This window comes from Haliaeetus leucocephalus, unplaced genomic scaffold (assembly GCF_000737465.1).
Source record: "Haliaeetus leucocephalus isolate CR32 unplaced genomic scaffold, Haliaeetus_leucocephalus-4.0 Scaffold395, whole genome shotgun sequence".
Lineage (NCBI taxonomy): Eukaryota > Metazoa > Chordata > Aves > Accipitriformes > Accipitridae > Haliaeetus > Haliaeetus leucocephalus.
The window spans coordinates 4,822,987-4,844,408 of record NW_010972831.1 but is presented as its reverse complement, the minus strand read 5'-3'; the positions used below and the strand labels follow the sequence as shown (position 1 = coordinate 4,844,408).

The 21,422-nt window shown below is 39.7% G+C and overlaps 1 protein-coding gene across 1 annotated transcript in view; it reads right to left on the bottom strand.

Annotated features, from left to right (window-relative positions):
• SPECC1 (sperm antigen with calponin homology and coiled-coil domains 1) overlaps window positions 1-21,422 on the bottom strand; it is a 44,293-nt gene that overhangs the window by 18,654 nt on the left and 4,217 nt on the right. The window lies entirely within an intron of this gene.

Sequence of the window (21,422 nt, the reverse complement as noted above, 5' to 3'; positions counted from 1 at the left end):
CTTGGGGTTTCTGAAGGTTTGCTAAGTCTCAAATGAAAACTCAAGCTTGGATGTGCCTATCTTGAATATAATACAGTTTTGTACCCAGTACAAAAACAGTGCAGGTTGTACTGTAAGAGGAAACTTTTTCTCAGAACTCAAGGACCAAAGATATATCTGTGAAGTACATTGGCAAAGCTAAGAGAGGTGAGAATTGTTCTGTGGATACGTATCCTTAGCTAGCATGCTCAGTCTTTGCTTTCCCAAATACAAATTTCCCTTTCAAATCTGCTCAAGAGTCAAGAAGCATTCAAGGGGCTTCACTGTGCCATAAGCCTCTGGCACCAAGAGAATCATGAGGACACCACTGTGTTCATCTCTGAAATGAGGTATACAAAAACCCACAGAATAACCAAACAATGTACATCAAGTCTGCCAGCGCAGGTGCAGATTACAAGTGTAATTGCAATCTACCACAGCGCTGCTTTAGATTTCTAGAGTACCCAGCAACCTGGCGTAACAAACATTGAGACATCCAAAGCAAATGGTCTAGCAAATGTTCAGAGAAACTCTATATCATACACTTACTGGAATGTCCCCCCGGTAAACACAAGCCTCCTTTTTTGGGAACCATTAATACCACTGGGCCTGCCAAAAACTTTAGTCACCTGCTAACTATACCCCTTGTCTACCACCCAAAAAAGAATGACTAAAACTTTCTATATGTACCATTATCCCAAAATTAATCTGGTGGAAGTTACAGAAATTCAGTCACCCCTACCTGCTGCCTCTTTTTATCCAATTTTACAGTTTCCACAACCATTATAGCTCATGATTAAAAAAAATATAATTCTTATATTCCTTAAGAGGGCCTTGACTCTATATACTTGTGACATTAGCACACCAAAATTATAGGGATTTCTGTGTACTGTGACACTTCCTGATTTTGTTTGTTCTGGAACATTTCCTGCCTACGCACCTGTCAAAATGACATGAGATCAGGTATAATCATCTCATACCTACAGCAAAATTAATTTTAAGCTACACTCCATTCTGGGGCTTTTTTAGACAACTGTTCAAAAAACAAAAACACCAAAAAAACCCCAACAAAAAAACAAAACTGAGAAAAATATCCATAAATATGAATCTTTCAGTGAATGGAGACAAAACCTCTGGTGTTTCACTAAAATAAGGGGAGTTTTAGTTTGATCTGGTTGGTAAGTTCGGGGTTTCCTTTGTTTTCCTACCTGCTAGTTTTGAGGCTTCTGCTGTCCAGAAGGTAGTTAGCAACTGCTTTGGGGGACATCCTTGAAGTTTACTAACACTTCCCCCAGGAAGGTGCTGCTCAGAAAAAGCAGTGGATGTGCTCTGAGGTAAAGACAGAAAACTAATTTCTCAACTCATACAGCTGTACTAGGATTATTCCTGAGATAAATGACCGCCAACTGGAGTAAGAATGCCAGGATTTTCCTTGATTCTAGCTTGCATACAAGTAATTCTCTTTAGCTCAGAAAATGGCTTCCCAGCTAATCTAGCCCAGAAGTTCATCACTCAGCCATTACTGCGTTAACAGTGGTGACAAGGCAGCTGTACTTCCATTTCTGGAAAAGGCAGTTATACTAGATAGGAGTGTTGAGTCTCTCGAGAAGTACAGGAAATTAAAACGCAAACAAACAAAAAAACAACCCTAAATCTAACCGTATAAATTCAGTTGATAATGGTCATCATAGAGTAGCAAGTAGATACATTCCTCCATGTACACTGTATATACAATTGCTCTCACGACTGAACGTTAACACCCGATCTGTGGCTGGAAGTTAATGAAGAAGAGTTACCTAAAACCTCCTGCTCCAAGAATTCAATAGGAAAGAAAAGTGAAAAGAATCCTGCTCCTTCAAGTCAAGTCAGGTACCGTGGATCACTCCTCTAATCTACCAAACTCTATGTGACATCATATCTATAAGCACAAAGGGTAACCAAAAAGCAATTTTAAGTGGGGAAATGCTTAATATCAACATCGTCACAATTAGAAGGCTAATTTATTCGCCTGTTTATTTAACTGTTCATGAGGTTATGCTGTGAATTGAATCGTGGAATTCATTTGGCTATAAAAATACCTGCATGGGTTTCCCCCCAACCCCCCCGCCTTCGCTTTCTTTGTTAAAGGCAGATCCTGATCTAAGTCACTGTCCTTCCCATAAACACTTCGGCAGCAAATCACTACAGAGGAATGGAGCAGCAGAAAATGCCTTCACACAGCACTGCTGTTGAGTGCTTTGTATTAGGAAACCATGACCTGAACCCTCCAGTTCAGGAATGCTGCCCCACACTTGGCCAAAAGGCCAGGGCTGACTGAGCCAAAATAACTTTTTCCTCATGAATTCTCAAACTCTGCTAATCCAGAAAGAGGGGGGGGAAAAAGGATCAAAAATTCAAACATGAAAGGAGGTTCCTCCTCCTCCCCTAAAACAGACGGCAGAACTTAAAAGCTAAAGGCCTTTTTTTTTTTTTAAATTGTTTGCTTAATGCTTAATAACAAGTATGCATTGCATTGGTATTACAACTGCCTTTTGTTTAATAAAATGTGATGACCACATAATAAACCCAGTTTTATTGTCGTTTCCAGCCTGCTTCAGTGAGGGGGTGGGGAAAGGACTGCCATTTAGTTTCCACAGCTCATCCAGAGCTTTAGCTCTGCCTAGTATAGCGATAAGGGAGCCAGCTAGCACTATCCTGAATAGCTGATACTAGGAACTGGGCTGAAATCATTAAAACTAACAACACAGGATGAGATGCATCAAGAAAAGAAATGAGACAGAAGGGGAGAGAGGACGAAATCTCATAACATAATGAGATGTTTATCTATAAAAAGTTGCCCACTTCAAAGCAGGAAGAGCTTCAACTCCTTGGTAAAAAAAAAGAGCTTTTAATTAAAAGATCAGTCAAAGATTTTCCACAGTCAATCAGCCTCAAAGAAACTATGTGTGGAGGAGGCTGAGAGTAATTTCTAACATGATTAGTCCATTCTTCAAACTCAACAAGATTTTACAAAAGGAGCATTTCTCAAGATCTAGAAGATAAGGACTGTGGAAATATCCTCAGTCTCTCACAGAGCACTGTCTCTTCCCTTCTGACACCTCCACCCTCACCAGCTTTTGCTCAGGAAAAGCCTGGAGAAATACTATCAGAGCTTTGTGCCTCCCACCTTGGGGCAAGATAGATTGTAAGCCTAAGACTGATGGATAGTCAAGTGGATAGTCTGCTTCAGGCTAAGCAAAGTTGCTGCCATGTACTTTAGGAGGCCTGGAAATATAACATGAAATATTTCTGCACATTGCTTTAGCCAGCCGAAAGCAGGCCATCTTCTGCACACAACCTTCCATTATATGAAGGTTTAAAAACCTTTGAAGATTTATTTAAATTGCACCACTTTTCTGGACCGCTCCTTCCATTCAAGGACTGATATTTGCAGATAGGGATGGATATGACACCACTGCCTTACCCGTCTCCAGCATTAGAATACCAGGATTATGGCTGACATTACATGCTCTTGGGAACAAGACTTAGACCCACTTCTGATTGGTCATATAATTTTTTCATGCTTTTCTTTTTGTTCTCTGAGAAAACAGGATTTTGACAATTTGCTCTTGAACAAGTAAAACGTTACTTTTCTCTACAGGCTGCAATTTAGCAACTATTTTATCAGGTCACGGACAGACAAACACGAGGGCTATTGCACACTCAGCAAGCTGGTGCTGTGAGCTTTCCCCAAGCAGAGGATACCAGTACCTGCCATGACTGGTGTTCATGGAAACTCACAGTCTCATCCCCACTTACCAGCTGTTAACTGTGACTAATAGACCTTACCGCTGTGCTAGTTCTGTTCTGCACAAGCATAGGGAATTACCTCTGCTTTATTTCAGGAATCATACATGGTTTTTGTCTATGAGAGTAAATATTCAGATACACTTTCGAAGGTCTTTCTCTTCTCTGTCTTGCAGAGAACTAGGTTTCTGCCAACAAATTTATCATTATCCACACCCTTGTAGAAACAACCCCTACAAAAGTGAATGTAAGAGGCACAATTATATGGTATTATAAGGATTTCTACATGTCAGTATAAATGCTCCAATGTCAAAATGGAGAAGACCTTTAAGGTGTGAAAAATACAAAAGAATATCCTCTAGATGCGGAGAAGAAACCACCTTTGCATTTTACTTTGTTCATGTTAATTAAAACAGCTTTCTATCCTTAGTACAGGATGAGATTTCTCCAGTCAGACTGGTCAGAGACAGTTCAAACAGTGATGATCAGGAATATGCTTAGTTTCTACCTTTTTCTCTGTGGCATTTCAAAAACACTACCTTGGTGTGTTCACATTCGCTTTACATCCTCCTATTGAAACAGCCGTGTATTAAGATGCTTTTGCACAAACCTATCTAAAGGAAACCATTAAAGTAAAAGGCAAAATGACCTTTTACCTGTAAAAGGTAAACAGGTCAAAATTAAAAGGCTGTAAGAAAATCATATGGCCTTAGAGGTTTTTCAGCTGAATTCAAGAATCCTACTGCAATGTCCTGAGACAGAAGCTGTGAAGAAGGGCAGTGTCCTCAAAGATTAAGAGTTTGCTCAATAACCATTTTGTCTTTTTTTGAAGTAGCCTTTGTATTTTCAGGTATCATCCTAGTTCAGAAATGGAACAGATCATCGAAAGCAATCAAAACATAACTAATTACCATTCATCAAATTATCCTGAATATCAGTCACCAGTCCATGGCAAAGAAATGCAAAAAAGGTTAAGGATAAACTACAGTTCAGTAGGGGAAAAAAGAAAAGTCAGCCAACATAAGTAAAATATGTCAAACAACTAACTGCACCCTGTTCCTAGAGCCCCTTTCCATACTTTAATAAATATGACTTCACTGAAGTAACTGGTAAATTCTTGCTTGATTCAGTAGTGTCCTACTTTCACTGATGATTTTTAACAGCACCAAAGCATGCAGCAGGACAAGAGGAAGAGGAACATAACTTTACTCACAGGACATGGGCCTATTTACTTAATCTCTAATAATCTTCCCAAGCAATTGAACAAATTCAAGTCAAGACACAAAAATTACACAGCTCTTCATCTTGGTAATAACTGGAAGAATGTATGTCCTTGTTTCAGCCAACACATTCCCTGTGCATGCTCAGAACTGGACCCTGCAAACTCATGTTAGCCTTACATTTAACCAAGAATATATTCTTCCAGTCATCAAAATCAAATTTGCCTGTAAGAGCTTTACATTTAAATTTTGCTGTTGACAAAAATATATAGCTTGTTAGTTGTGTGCTATGCAGACTGATTAAAAGGGCAGAAAACTGCCATTCTGCTGCAATTCTATAGCCTAAGAGAATTGACCGATGAGCACAGATCATACAAGGACAGAGTATGCTGTCTCAGAACATGCTTATATTGATGCTTATGGAAAAACATTATGGCTCCATGAAAAATAATAGATGGAACATTGCAAAAGAGATTTGTGAACACAGGTCTACTTTGGATTATGGGAAGAAAAAAGCTGATGCATGGGAAGTCTAGCAGTGTCTATTATCATCAGAGATCCTCAGTTTTATATCATCTTTAATCGTCACGCTCAAATTGCCTGGAGATACAGCATGGGAAAGTATCAAAAAAATAATGAAAGTATCAAAGATTTATCAACTAGTGGCAATCTGAGAGTCACAGAAAAAAATCAGGTTATGGTCCTCTTCAAGCAAAACAGTGCCAACGAAATCAGACAAGTACTTCGCTTCAGTTTTACAATTTCATGTTGTTCTGAAAGCTACACTCCCTGTGGAAATCAGGAGATTTTATGAAGAGTAAATCAGTAAAATAGAGAAGAAATTGAAAAGAGAAAAAAAAATAACAGAAATTACTTTGCTGAAATACTTGAAGTTCAAAATACAGGACCGCTTCTGAACAAACTCATGAATACCTGCAGGGCTCTGACAGGTTTCAGTAGGAAGACCAAGGTGCAATGCTTGCTCAAATTTCTTTGGCTAGCTTTATAACTTTAAGATCTTGTGGAGCCAAATACAACCCAAACAAAAAAAAGTAAGCTTTGCTTTTCTCCAAGGCCAGCATTATCCCCTCTTCCTTTCACCCTTTTCCCTCGTTTGAGTCATTTAATACTGTGTTAGAACCAACATGCACAATCACAACCATCCACTGGCTGTTTCCTTATCACTCTGCCACTGTCAAGCCAACTGCAGCACATTAACTAAACTAATAGAAGTCTTCAAGAAAATTAGCTTTTACATGTGCTATCATACTAGATCAACTATTCATAGATCCTAAAACACCACCAGCACCGGGGCAAAAGCATAGTCTGCAGAGCTCTAATCATAGGACAAGTTCTTCCTGACCAGCTCATTCGGTAAGATTCCCAGCAGAAGCTCCCTGCCTTCATCCAAAAATGGCTTTAATTTTCATCAGCAAAACAATCTAACACAAAACAAAATGCATAAACCACATCCTGCTGCCTACCATGCCCTAAAAGTTCTTCTTCTAAAAGCTTTGGTCCTGCCCACAGAGAAGGTACTCCCACTCAGCACATCCTCCCAGTCAATGCTGAAAACTATTGTAAAGGCCCTTGCCTTAGTGTAGGAGCACTTGTTGATGATCTGTTCCATTAATTTAGCATTCATCGGCCTCTCATCCTGGGATCAGGGGATCTCAGATTATCACTTAACTCTGCCTCAAATAGATAATTTCAGAGGCAGCAAGTTAGTCATACCCATGACTAAACTCTTCTAAGAGGCCAGTCCAAATTGTGACATAGTCTCTTGGCTGTACTCATTTCACTGGCCTGCAGAGCAGAAAACACTACTGCCATTTGACATCTGTTTGTCGGTACTTCTGAAATTATTTAATAATGTCAGTCCAGTCAAGTTACATCACAAGACTAATCAACAGAGCTGGCCCTAATTGGCCTTGGAAGAGAAGCTTAAGTCAAGTAGAAATTACCCTCCAGAGGAAAATAAACTTCTTCAATACCAGTTTAATCAGCAGCGTGTTACTACTCTGAGGAATGACAGCATTTGTAAAACCCCCATGCAAGAATGACTCGTGGGAGGAAGAGGTGACTAAGGAATTAAACTATCCACTGGAGAGCAAATTGTGGTTTGCTGGCTCCACTGGGAACAAAAGGTCTACGGCTCGCTGCCCGAGCTTGAAGAGGACATGACTTGCTGTCGGTATTTCCATGAAAGCTGTTATGTGATTCATTAGCTTTGCTGGCCCCTCTCTCCTCTCTCCCTTCCCCCCACACCATCATTAAACTCATCTGTTCTCTTGAGCTCTTGCTTGGCAGAAATGGTGTGCTGACATATAACAGAGTTAAAGTGAACGGCTCCCATGTTTAGAAGAAAGCAAAAAGGAAAAGAAGCAGATGAGAGAGACTAAAGAGAGTACCCAGAAGAGATCTGACCACACGCCGCAAAAACCCAAAAAACAGAAATCACAAGAAATAACATATTTCTACAATAACCTTTATCTTGAAAGTCTCCGTATGTTTTACAAACTATATATCCTACACCGAAGAATCCCTTCCTCAAAAGCAAAATGAAGCCGCCCCTAGGCCAGGACAGAACACACATAAGAAAACAGATCAATACTGGTTTAGTGTATGCACTGACATTTGATATTCTCATCCAAGCCATGTAAGCATGTTTTACAAATAAGCACAGTCCCAAAAAAAGTCTAACCCTTGGATAACCCCATCCGTCACCTTGTTCCAACTAGAGAAGTTAACATTTCCCATTCAACTGCTTCTTTCAATAAAGTTTTTGTATGTATTGAGTCATGTTTTCCACCTCTTCCCAAAAATATTAATCACATCACCTGCAGATGTTTAGTGGATAAACAAAACCCCACCATCACTGTGTCAACCAATGTCAAAGAATCTTAGCACTCCTGTTCAGAAATACAGGCTGCCTCACCATTTCCAAGGCAAACTAACATTTGAAAGGCTTTCTTTCAATAAATATGGTGCACTGGATAACACTGTATTCTTCCATACAACTCCCATGAAATGTTCCAACTATTTCACAGGTGCTCTGGCCTGTGTTTTTATGTACTAATGGCTCCTTCAGCTGGGGGTAGCCACTTTCAAAAGCAGAAAACTAACTCTACTGACAAACTGCAGCAATATTCACTATTGTTTTACATAATTTTCTGTACTACTTTATAGGTGCTTTCATTCTAAAACCTCCACACACTTTATAAATATGAATATTCAGAGCACTTGGGTATAGCAGGAAAAGCGACCACTTCCAAGTAGCAGTTTTGGCAAACAAGGGATGCAAACTTGGGTCACACACCACAAAACAAAAAGTTCCTACAAATGAATGTAAAAAGTAGTTTAAAGTAAAAGCCTATAGAATCTAACATTATTACAAGTGATCTCTTCAAATCCTTTTTAGACACTCTTACACTCTTAGCAACATGTAGATTAACTTAAAAAGAGGCTATATTGGGCTGTTAAGAGTCTTGTAAATCTTCTGTTCAAAACATACCCATTAGACACCAGCAGTGGATTACTTTGCAAGTAGATGCAATGGAGGATGTCTTTCCTTTCTCTGTCTTCACCTCTCCACAATCCCTTCCTCAGCTAGTTACATTTCTTTCCGATTCTCCTGCATTAAATACATGTTACCTTCAAACTGCCCAGCTTAGGGGCAATAATTTCCCTTCTGTTCCTTGACAGCACTGACCAGCCCACCCAGAACTTGGGGTTATCACAGCTGTAACTTCATATCCCGAACCTTAATTGTTAGCTGTAGAGTCAGGATCACTCACATCGGCACTGTCAGACTCTGAAAGTGTTGCTTCTGGGACTTGTATTATTTTATTTAGTTTCAAAACTAAAATATATCTTTGTCATAGAACTGTAGACTTGTTAGCCAAAATGTCAGCATCCCCATGTCCTGTTACTCCTATTTATACTGAACAGGAAAACCTGTTAAAGTACATCATACTCTCATAAGTATATAAGTATTTTACTCTAGGTTGTAATCTATATCACAACAGAGGCATTTAGGATCAGACTTTTAAAGACTTCAGTGTCCAGTGACACCAACAGGAAGAACAAGTGGTTTAAAAATCTGTCCCCAGTACCGCAAGATGGTAAGTTTGGGGTGAAAGACTTACAGATGAACCATGCAGTGCCCATAAAGTTTCCTGAAAAGAAAAATAAACGAGATGACCCTGAATATCATGCTCAGAGAAACAGGTCAAGATTTGATTGTCTGTATTTAAAGCTGGCTCATGAGCTAGATCAACAGAGAGGCCTGTTCCTGGGTTTTATTTCGGTTAATCCAAAAGGACCAAACTTAGACTACCCCTGTTATTCAAGATGTAGGTATTCCTGAATGAGAGCTGAATTAAGTTCATCGAAGCAGAAACAAAGCCCAACACAGATAATTCCATGTATCGCATTCTAATGTGCAAAACAAGTTTTTTCATCCTAGTTGTCAAAATCAACACAAATTCTGCTTCAGGTGTCTTGACATTATCCTCTGACTTCCAAAGCCAGAGCTCTCACATACAACAAGGAATATGATGTCAGAATTCATTTTGTCAGCAGGAATGTTCTTGGAACTTTTTTCATGATTAAACAGAGTTTTGAGCGTGTAGTTCAATACAAAATGCTCTGTGTTTTTCAGTCATATATCTCACGAACAGCCAGGACATATTAAAACAAGACTTAGTACAGTTTACACTTAAAAACTGAGAATAGTTTTAAAACCGTTTTGGTGCAACAGAAGCATAACTCTTTCCCCTTCAATAAAAAAATAAAAGAAATCACAGGACAAGAGAAAACAAAGGATGAAAGAGATTTTTCAAAACCCACAGGGGGTCTGCACGCTCGTTTATCATCTATGTTAATAGTAATAAGCTGTTCAAATCCCACTGCTGGCCCTGCAAAATCAGAGTCAGTTTTCTCAATCTCTGATCAAAAGTTAGCAGTGTACCTCCCCATGCCATTATCCATCTCTCCCTTAGTTTATTATCAGTATTAACCCTCCTCAAATGACAGTAATCTGTTTAGTTCCAGCAAAACTTCTATAGCTGGCAGTGGCCAGTGGAATATAGATTTCAGGGGCTGGGGATGTTGGCAGCCATACTTTCCAGCCTAAAGTTTAACTTTCCCTTAGGGCAGCATTTCTTCTGGTGACTGGATGCTGGCAGCTTTTGTGTTCTTCATTAGCCTGCTGATTAACATAGTGCTAGAGAGTTCTCCACTACACCTAACTGCTGTTCCAGCACTCACTGGCAGATCTATTGTGAGAGATCCTAGAGTAGCAATGCAGCGTTGTCTGCCTCTTGCTTTTCCTCGCAATACTAGAGATGAAGTACATATGTATTTGCTTTTAAACCAATAGCTACATATCTAATCCGAAGTTATAAGGAAACCCTGATCAAGCAATAACAACTTTAATGGAATTTTGTGAATGAAATTCCCATGGCAACAGTAAGAAACAGAGTGCCAGGAAATACAACCGATTCCAGTTTTCTGTACATTAGAAGGTTCTAAGCACGAAGAGAAACTAAGACATAAACAGCAGAAATCCGTGGGCCTACTGTTTTTTTCCCCATTCAGCATTTGAGAAACAATCAAAACAAATCAAAAGGCAACCAAAACAGTACTATGGCATCAGGAACAAATTACTAGCCTTCCTAGCGTACAGCATAGACATTTGACACAAGGGGAATTAGATATACCTGATACTAGCTCTTAGCTTTCTATAAAATCTGCTACTGATTAACATGCAAAGCACTACACTTCTGAAAGGACAATGGTGGGAAGACCTTCCACAAAGGCATCATTTTAAATTCTAAGGCCTGGAAAATTTCAGGCCTCAGGCCACAAACAATGGTGAAGGCTAACACAGCCGAGCCGCAGATCCTGACAAGTTGTATGTACATCACTAGATAAGCTTTGCAACTTTTTAGCTGCATCATGCAGACTATGTAAAATAATATCTGTCAGGCAATAAGGTCCCTCCCTTGTAGGCATTCTGTTCCAACCAAAGGGTTTCTTTCAGAAAATCTTCCCTAAGGACAGTGCTGTGATTTCAGGTACGGAGCAGTAACAAACGGCATTTACAAGGCACAAGGTAAACAGCAGTAATCTCTCCAGCAGGCTCGAAGCCATCAGCATGAGCTACGACAACAGCCTCCGTTCCCGCTCAGTGGGACACGGCGGTTAAACCCCCCCGGCCCCAGCCCCAGCCGCGTCCCCCCGGCGAACAAAACCCCATCCCCCGCAGTAAGAGCCCCGAGAGCCGCAGGCTGCAGCCCCGGCATTCCCTACGCTCCCTACAGACCTTGGTCGTGCTCCTCCGCTCGCCCAGGCTGGTTGCCCATCTTCGGCCGCTCCCCCGGCTCTTCCCCGAGCTCCTCTAGGACCCCGGCGCCCCGCTCATGCTCGGTGTCAGAGGCGGACCTGCCTCTATCTGCTTTTAATGTCTCCGCTTCAGTCAACTTCAAAAGGGAAGAAGTCAGCTCCTTCCTAGTTCCTGGCACCAGGAACAGAGGCTGCGGCTCATGCTGAAGCAGCTGTGGCTCTCCCTCCTAACTCATTACAATATTATGCACCGAAGGCCGGCCTGTGCAGTTAATTAGCTGCCTGACTGCTGGAATAAAAGGAGGGGGAGAAAGAGAGGCAGAGAAAGAGCGAGCAGAGAAAGGAGGAGTGACTCAACGAGCAGGGTAAGCCACCCAGGGGCAGCAAGCGCAAACTGCAGGCAGTTCAAAGAACAGCACTGATTTCGTCCAGCCCCGCCGAAGCCAGGAACCCAGCTCCACCGCAGACAAGAACTTAGCTTGGAAACTTGAGCAGAGCTTCAGTGCCCCAAAGCAGCCGCGGCTGCAGGGGGGTGAATGGCCAGAGAGCTGTTCCTAGGCCATACGCTAGTATAGTTCAAAACAAAATACTGAAATGCCGCTGGGCGTGAAGAGGGCCTGAAGGACCCTCAGCAAAGACAAGCGCAGCCAAATGCCTCCAAAGCAAAGACAAAATTAATTTTGCTCCCACCTGACAAGACCCAAAGCATGCTTACCATGGAGCAAACGGACCCTGCCCATAGATCTAAGTACACGGTTGAGTAGAGATACACTTACGCATCTGGTTAAGGACTGCTCTTAACTAAGCTGTCACAAGAATTAAGGGGACCAAATTCAGAAATGCTCAGCATCTTCTGAAAACTTAGATACCTGAAAGATACTGAAATGGAGACTGAACTCTGAAAACCTGACCACGATTGTGAGCATAAGCCTCTTCTGAAAAGTCCTGTCTATCAGATTTGTTCCGTTATCTTCTGGGGCTATTCCTGGGTAAGCTCAAGAATTCCCCAGCTCTTACTAGCCTCAACTAGTGCTGAGAATAGTCAGTACATTGCAGGTAACATCCGTATTATAAAAACGGCGTACAGGATACACTGAGTACTGTTAAAACCTAATTCTCGTTGTTGAAGTAAGGATGTGGTGTTTTATTATTCCTAAAAAACTGTTTCTGTGATCTCCAAAATTCCCCTCGTGCTAGTTCCTTGCAAACACTGAAAAAAACAACCAAACCTTATAGCCACTGCTACATCTAGAAGCTGCAGCCACACATATGATCTACATACAGTATCTTTATCACCAGTATTTTTGACTGTGACTTGTACTGCAAGAACAGCTGCATGAGGCAGGCCTACCCACAGAAACGGGCCAACAGCCGATCTTTCAAAGAAAGAAATCAAGATGCTCCTCACTAATAGAGTCATGATGTACATGGGAAACAAGAATACTGAACAACTCCGGCAATCAGTTTCCATTACATGGATAATTAACAGAATCATCTTAACGTCTTGGTTTCAACAAGAGGGTGAAAAACAAATTCAGAAATAATACACTAATATGCATCCTAGGCTCAAAACAGATTGGAAATAAAACATAGAGAAATTAATCTAGCTAGTTGTGAATCCATTGTTTCAAATAAAAAAACCCTGGAGATCATTCAGTATGACAGAAACAAAATTTTGCTAATATTTCAATATAACAGGTCGAGTTAGTTGTCAATCTTAAATTTTTCATTGTTCTTGCTCTGACACTTTATGAATGAAGCTAAAAGCTTTCATACAGCTGTCTATGTGGATGACATTAAACAAAACTCCTGTCTACTTCTATCTTATGACATGCTAAGTACAAAATGCTTTGTTTAATGGATAAGCCATATAAGTTCTATAAAAAAGGATCACTGATAGTGCATTCTTTTTCTAAAAGTCATCTTACGGTCTCTTAAGTCTTGTATCTTATTAGGATGGGTACTCGGCTTGCCCTTCTCAAAGGTACAGATACAAATGTCCTCCAACTGCTGTTGAAACATATCTCTAAGAAAAAGAGGTTTTCTTCTATTATAGACTGAAGAGTGACTTCTGCTTTTCTTCAACAGGATTCACCAGAGGGATTGCATTAGCCAAGATAATCTCTTTGGTTGATAAATCCTGGCACTGAGCATTTATTATTTCAACACCTGCTTTCTATTTCTGTAACACAAAAGGGAATAGCATCACAGGGTCCCACTACAGTATGGGGTGCAAGCCCGGAGTAATTATAAAATGTAATCACTGAGTCTGAGCAAACACACCTAAAATCTGCGCACCGTAGAAGAGTCATGACCGGAAGAACCAATCTGTTATTTCTGACAGTGGCACGAAACATAAGTCAGAACATTCTAACACTGTGATAGGGAAAATGATGTCAGGCGAAAGACTTCTAGCCCAAGTCGACAGTGAAAGGTAAGGTATGAATTTTAAAATACAGCTACAGCCTGAGCAGAAGTCATAGGTAAGAGATTACTGTTTATGGAGCTTACAGATCAAACTGAGGAAAAAGAAAAAGGAATAATGGCAAGCATTACTTCTAGCATGGTGACTAGTTAATAAATTAAGACAGACACATGGCTAAATCTTTAGACAACTATTTGTTATCTGAACATTTTACATTATTTTCCCTTCCTCCTCAGTAATAAAGGTATAAAAATGAATGAATGAACAATTTCATCTCTGTAAACCAGATTAGCTGGTTTCTTCCTAGGCATGAAGTTTGACTCATGCCTTTGCACTAACCACTTGTGGGACTGCCAATAAAACCCCACAAACACCCCTTTTCTATATAGTGAGAAGGAGAATTAATTACTCAAGGTGTGACATATATAATTCTTTCAACTCACCAGTCAGATGACAGGACTTACTTGCCAGCCATAACCTTTCCTCGTATCCTACCCTCACAGCACAGCAAATGAATTAGCATAAGTTCTGTTGAAATTGTAATCCATGCTCAAAAGAAAAAAGTGTGAAGATGCCACAGAATGATTTGCAGTGGCTGGATAGCTGACAGTCTCTTCAGAAGGCTAAGGTGTAAAGAAGTTACAGATGCTGAGCAGGACCTCCAGAGGCTGGACCTTCTGTGCAAGACTGAACTAAACTGAATGGGCCCCAAGGGTGGACACTGATTATCAATACCAGTGTTCACACTATCATGCTCTACTTCTTCCATTAATGCTAAAGATTTTATGAGCACTAAGTACATATGTAGCAGGGGAAAAAAAAAATAATCTACAGAGATGTGTATATCATGCACAGTAGTGCACCCCAAAGGATTAGAAATGTAACATCTATGTTGAAACCCAGAAGAGCAAATGTATTTTTAACCACGCTAAAAACAATTTTTTTGTTGTGAGCATACTTGGTGAGGTCATACTTAAGTTCATGGCACAGAACTACAGCCTTCCAGGAACCCATCTGAGATGCAGCTGTCAATCCCTCCCTCTTACTTTACAGTATTAAAATCTAATGTAAGCCAAAAGCTGCTGAAAAAACAGTGGGGGAAAAAAAAAATACAAGGAATGCCAAGCCCTCTCCTGATATGCATACTTGTTAGACCAGGCCAGCTTTGCATTCCTTTCTTGCACTCCCTCCCATTCTTTAAGTGCAACCACAGTGGCATGCTGCCAAGGCATTCTGGCTGTGATACATCTAGGCCTAGAGAATTCGTGTTAAGGACCATTTCTCTTCAAACCAGCTGAAGGAAAGCTGATAATTAACCTAGGGCAGGTAGTCAACACAAGGTTGTGTTGACTTTGCTGAACAACTTCACTAAAGAAGCCTGAAAACAAACAAAAACAAACTGAGAGATCATAGATTTGTACTATTCCTGGACCATCCAAGCATGCGTCCCTTTGTTTAGGTATCCCTAGCAAGGCTTTTGTGATCATCACAGTTTGCTTACAGCTGTAATGGATCTTCCCTATGTATGTTGGCTTGAGCCCATTAACTGTTAACAATTTAATGAGTCAAGTCATTATAGTCTTTAAGATTTAGCATTTCAGTATCCCTACCACACACTGAATCCTCTTAACTGGCTCAGGTCCCAGGGTGGTAAACATGTGCCAACAAAGTCATTCTCAGGGAAACATACAACAGAGAAAAGGGTCTCTATTTCACAGATTGTTTTAACAAGAAGTTGCATGCAAAATCTTAAAACACGTTAATAAATTCAGTGCAGTAAACGTAAATTGTGCAGTAGATCAGGACAGCAACAAAACTGAAAGAGGTACATACTGCAGACAGTGTTGTCAGCAGAAGTTAATTCTTACTTGTTTAATAATGCAAGATGACTGCAGACAGCCTTCGAATGCCTCTCAGAAAAACTGTTATCCTTAACAGGATCAGGTATCGGAAATCCCAACAGACAAGTCACTAAAATGCACTGCACTCATTCGATTCCCAGTTACGGAACAAGGTTCATATAATACAGCCAAAAACAGAACAAAAAATAATTATGTCAGTCAACGTTCATATGCCACCTTCAGAACAAGGAGAGAGCATCCATCATAGATCTCTCTAGTTCAGGGAATCATGGGACTGAGATCTCAAGACAACAGAGATCAGATTTTAATGGTAAGACCACTGCTATTTTTTCATGAAAGAACTACTGAGCTCCTCCTGCCCTGCTGGAATAAGTGCCTTTTCCAATTAGAAAATCCTACCAGAGTAACATATTTATCAAAGTGGAAAAAGAATCCTGAAGAACAGTTACGTGACACAGTGCCGATTCCAAGACATTCTAAGATGTAGAACTGTCCATGGGTTACAGAAAGAGCAAAGATTAGAAGAATTAAAACAAAATTTAATGTGGCAACAAACATCATGCAGGAACTTTTCCAGCAAAGGCATCACAAGTGAACATATGCATTTGAGTATGCAGGCTATCACAAGGAAAAAAAAAAAAAAAATCTTTGTAAGAAAAAATAAGAGAAACTTGAGAAGTAGCTGCCATAAAATCAATCTGGAATGCCAAATTTGATCTACCTCAATTCTTGAGCCTTCACTTTAGAGGTGAGTGAAATCTTCTAAAAAGGTGCTGAAACTTAGTCTGATTACTTGATATCTGGGGAAGTCACAGATAGAGGAAGTATTTTGCTAAGTAACATCAGAGAGGCTAAGGTACAGATTCACATTTGCACCAATATGTTACAAACAATCATGCAGATATTTGTAAGTGTGTGTAGATGCCAATATGCACATCCAGCTACATGTAGAGCTATGGATGTAAATGTAGACACATATTTCCACATTGCTTTGCATGGTAAATTCCTGCAGTACACCTTGCCTGTTTGAATGACATCTTGACAAAGCAATTTTTTTGAGTCTTCCTTTCCTTTTATAACAGTTCTGGAGCTAGAAACTCTTTCTTGGTAAGAAAGAATAATTATGCAAGAGCTGTGTCTTGTACCTGGAAAGCAAAACGCAACTAGCTTTCCAGATGAAGTTTTAAGGCATATTTATTGTTTCTAGGAAACCCCAGATGAGACCAGTCATTTGGTTTCTAGTGAAGTCTTGTGGAACAGAGCGTACCAATCTCATTAGTGTCTCACACTTGTCTCTATCTTTCACAAGAAAAATGAGACAGTAACGAGACTGAATGCAAAGTGCAGCAACCTTTCTACAAACCTATAGCAGTCCTTTGATATGACAGATCACAAAAAGCAGGCCCTATCAAGAACTGATGTATGGGAGAGTAAAAGGGCCCCAAGGTCAGAGAGCTGTCCTTCAAAAGAAATCACTTTCCTTTTTCCTGTTCTAATTGGGGTGCATTAGCATCTTCTGAAGAACTAAACTGTCAATTAGATTTTTTTCAAGGATTTTTTTAAAGAAAGCTTTTATTAAAAAAACAAAATACTTTTCTTGAATTTTCTGACCATGTAGAGAAGGCTTCTGGGTCTGGATTAAAGTCACACTTACCTAAATGGTTACCCCACATCAGAAAGTGACAAACACTCAGCAAGCAGAGAAGTTAGCAGAAAGAAGACAGTAAATTTGATAGAGTCCATACATTACTCTCAAATAGGAATCTTGAAATGACAATTCTATAAATGTACAGGAAGCTCTGAAATCTGTAGTCTGCCACATTTTCAATGTTGATGGGAAAGAAGCTTATCTAATGAGTGAAATGTGCAATAAAACCATATACCAGTCTCCCTTCTAAAATCAACCACAGTTGAACTTGTTCGAGTTCCACAACTGACACCTACACCTTCCCAGCACTAACACCAACACTGGTAGTGGCCAGTTGGCCTCATTTAGTTGAAGCCTCTCTTTTCTGAATATCATCACTATCAACACAGAAAAGCTACAAGCAACTGTTTTACAGGGAAATCAAAATCTTTCTTTTTACATAAACTACATAGCAAACAAACAGTGATGGACAAATGGACTAATAGTATGTGCTCTATTAGAACTAGGAAGGAATTGAAGATCTACAGGTATCATATTTAGTCACTGGGACATTAACTCTCACAGTTGGGCAGGAATGTGAGTGACAATTCACAGAAAAACTCATCAAAACGGAGGCTCTCCTTACTGGAATGGAACATTGTTTAAACCAAACTGTTCCACAACAGAATATAATCTTCAGGGCCTTCTATAGCCTTCACTGATTATACCAAATTTCTTGTTATTTTTATTTTACTATTTAATTTACTAGGCTTATTACAACAGCGTGTTTTGTACAGCTTCATTTCTAAAGCTGGCAATGTTCCATTCTGGGATTAGTAGCTTTTGTCCAGGTAACCTGCAGAGTTCAGTCTCAATGCTAGATGCCTAGGAGATAGTTGAAACTCTTAATATCTTTGAGTTTGCCTCCTTTATACTTCTGTATTGGCACTGTCTCCAACCATTGATGTTAATCAACTCAGCAGACACACACGGAAAAACAACCCACTTCTGTTGCTTTGGTTGAAAATGTACGCCAATTAATAATTTGCCCATTTTATGCATAAAAATAAATGGCCATTTCTGGTGGAGCACGGGATGACACGGTAGGCCAGCCGTCACATGCCTGCTGGCATCTTGGCTTCTCCTGGCCTCCACAGATACAACACATCCCACTATCATTGTGAGAAGGTATAGCACCTGTCTTCTAACACAGTCTGACTTTTAGAGAGATACTGAGCTTGTCAGTAAAATACCCAGAATTTCTACAAATAGTAAGTTAAGTGATTAAAGCATTGTTATTGACAGTTTCCTACTGTTTCTGAGGCAAATTCAATACGTCTATATAGATTTAGACTTTACTTAGGAACAAAGAAATAAGCTGATGAAGCAGCCTGAGAAAACAAAGTACAGCTATCTGTTACTTACATTTCAAGGATAACTGATACTTCATATTAGAGCTGGCAGGGCTTGATATAAAAATCAATATATTTGTGAGAAATGGGGATGCCTGAAGTATTCTAAATGCTTTCAGATGATGTGCTCACAGCCCAGCCCAGTCACACATCCTGGCTGTATCTCTTTTCTAATGTCCAGCATAAGACTTTTTTTTGGTTCCTGTCAAACCTAACAGATAATAGCTGCTGGCACTGAAATAACATCAAGGAAGCACATGAACATGATTAAACTAGACAGCCTTGAGGGAAATTTTCAGAAAGTGCTTGAATTGGGAGTTTGTAGGGAATGAGTGACAGAACCGAGAGCAAGGATTTGGAATGACTTCTAGGATCCATTGAGCAAGTAATTTCACCTGTCTAAACCTCAAATTTTCCATTTGCATACCAGTACTACCATGCAATGCTCTTCCTGAGAAGTATATCACCACATAAGAAGCTTTGAAATTCTCTGTGAAATTGCATTATTTAAGGTGATTTGGCTTGCAAGCCTCAAAGGATCAGAATCTGAAAAGTCACTGATTTCCTATAATCTTGAACTTTAAGGAGAGGAGAGTCCTAGTTTTGCATGGAGATATAAATTTCTCTATTTACACATTTTAAAATAATTTATTTACTATATGGCTTCATAGATTCGATAGCTTTACAAGTACATGCATTAAAGTACACGGTTTTCATGATTAGTGACCTCTTCCTCCTGTTTTGCAATTTTTCCAACTCTTTTTCATCTATTGAAACATTAAAAGCAATGCAAGAGCTCTGTAAATTTGGTTTTAACATAAAACCAAATTGCTACTTCAGGACAGTACATGGAAAGACATAACACTGTGGATAAGGAAGCTGAATCCAAGATGTTTATTCCTCCCTGCGTGCCATTTCCCATTATTTGGGATTTCAAAACTGCCAAGCAGTTACAAAGCCAAACATCACAGCACAGAACTTCCAGCCAGAATCCATCTCCAGTTTCATTTGCTCAACTCCACTTGCCAAAAATGGAGACATGAGACTGGCCTCATCTCCCTTTAAGTCGCCTATGATTTACTGCATTAGCTTCCAACAAGGCAGACAGGGGTAGTTATGTCAGCAGAAGGCTAGAATGAATAACTTAAACTCCACCAAGGGCAGCATACAAACAAGCCTATTCAAACAAGCAATCTTGATGTCAATTATTTATTATCTGCAGCATTTGGAACACGTGCTATTGCTCAAGGTCAACACATAAGTGCTGGACAGTCACACTCAAAGAAGAAAGAAACCGAAGCTTTTTTTTTTTTATTTCCCTACCTTGTTTCTTTTAATTTACCTTACACAATACCATAATACCAAGTACCACCAGAGTGTGGCTGGAAATAATATAATATAATTTCAGTAAAATAATCAAATCACTTTCTTGAATAACAGACAAAGAAAGTCCCATCTAAAAAGCACACATAAGGAAGGGGGTTGGAAGATATGATGTCTGCAGTTAAGACATGAAAGGAAAATACAGAACTGATGAAGGCAATCAAAGAAGCCAAAGAAAGTGGTTTCAGAACAAAATTTCAAGATCTACACAGTTGACTATGTACACAAACATCTGTATTTCCCAGCTACAGGAACATTCTTACTTAGATTAGCTCCACAGTCAGTTAGCATTGCAATGTAGTCTTGATAATCAGTGACTATTTGGGATGCCATTTCAATAAAATATAGAAGCTGAAACAATGTTCTCTCCTTTTCTACTCAATGTTGCCAGGAACATGTACCCTCTGTCATATCCGATTTGTAATTTTCCTCTTAGCAACAAGATACTGTATTGTAATATGCCTATTGGTATTTTTTCACAGTGTGGCAATCTAAAAGTAGCATTCAGATTTGTAACCTTGCTCACTAATATCTAGCACTTTTCAGTGGCCGTGATAGTGACACATATTCTCAATATATGGCCAGATTTCCAAGCACCCTTTTGGACTATGGAACCACTGTGAAAATTAAGATATGTAAGATACATGTCTTTTTATATACATACCTGTAGATAGCTCCTATAAGGCCTGTGACAGTTCTCTCTAGGTTAAAAGGAATTTTAGAGGGGTAGAACACATCTTCTTAGCATTTATCTATGCAATATACATAGTTCCACACTTGGACTCTTTTCACCCAGCACTCATATTCGCACTCATACTCTACAAATGTTGATGCAAAGCAATATATAAGGTCAGACCTACTGACGTAATTTAAATTGGCAAAACAATATCCAGATGTAACTTGACCTCCATAAACCATTTTACCCTTTGTATTTAAAGTAGTCATCATAATAAATCTTACCCTCCCCCAATCCCAGTTATTATACATGCATGCAGAAGGGGGCTCTGTATTCCTGTGCTAGTATTTTTGTATCTGACATATGTATTCCATTCTGGACTCCCTGCAGTGCTGTTTCCCTGGCTGCATTCCCAGGATCCTATGCTGCATCATCCGTACAGGTTTTCTTCTCCCCTCATTACTCCTCCCAAGCATCTTTTGCCAGCATCATGCCTCTTTATTGGCTGGTGAATCTCAAATGCCTTTGGATACAACTAGTCCCTATTAAATTTGAGGATTTACACACCAATTAACTGCAGAACAGGATCTGTCTTTGGGTTACTGTGAAACATTTATACTGTTACAAGATGCATCATCTTCTTTCAGGGGTGGGAGGAAGTATGT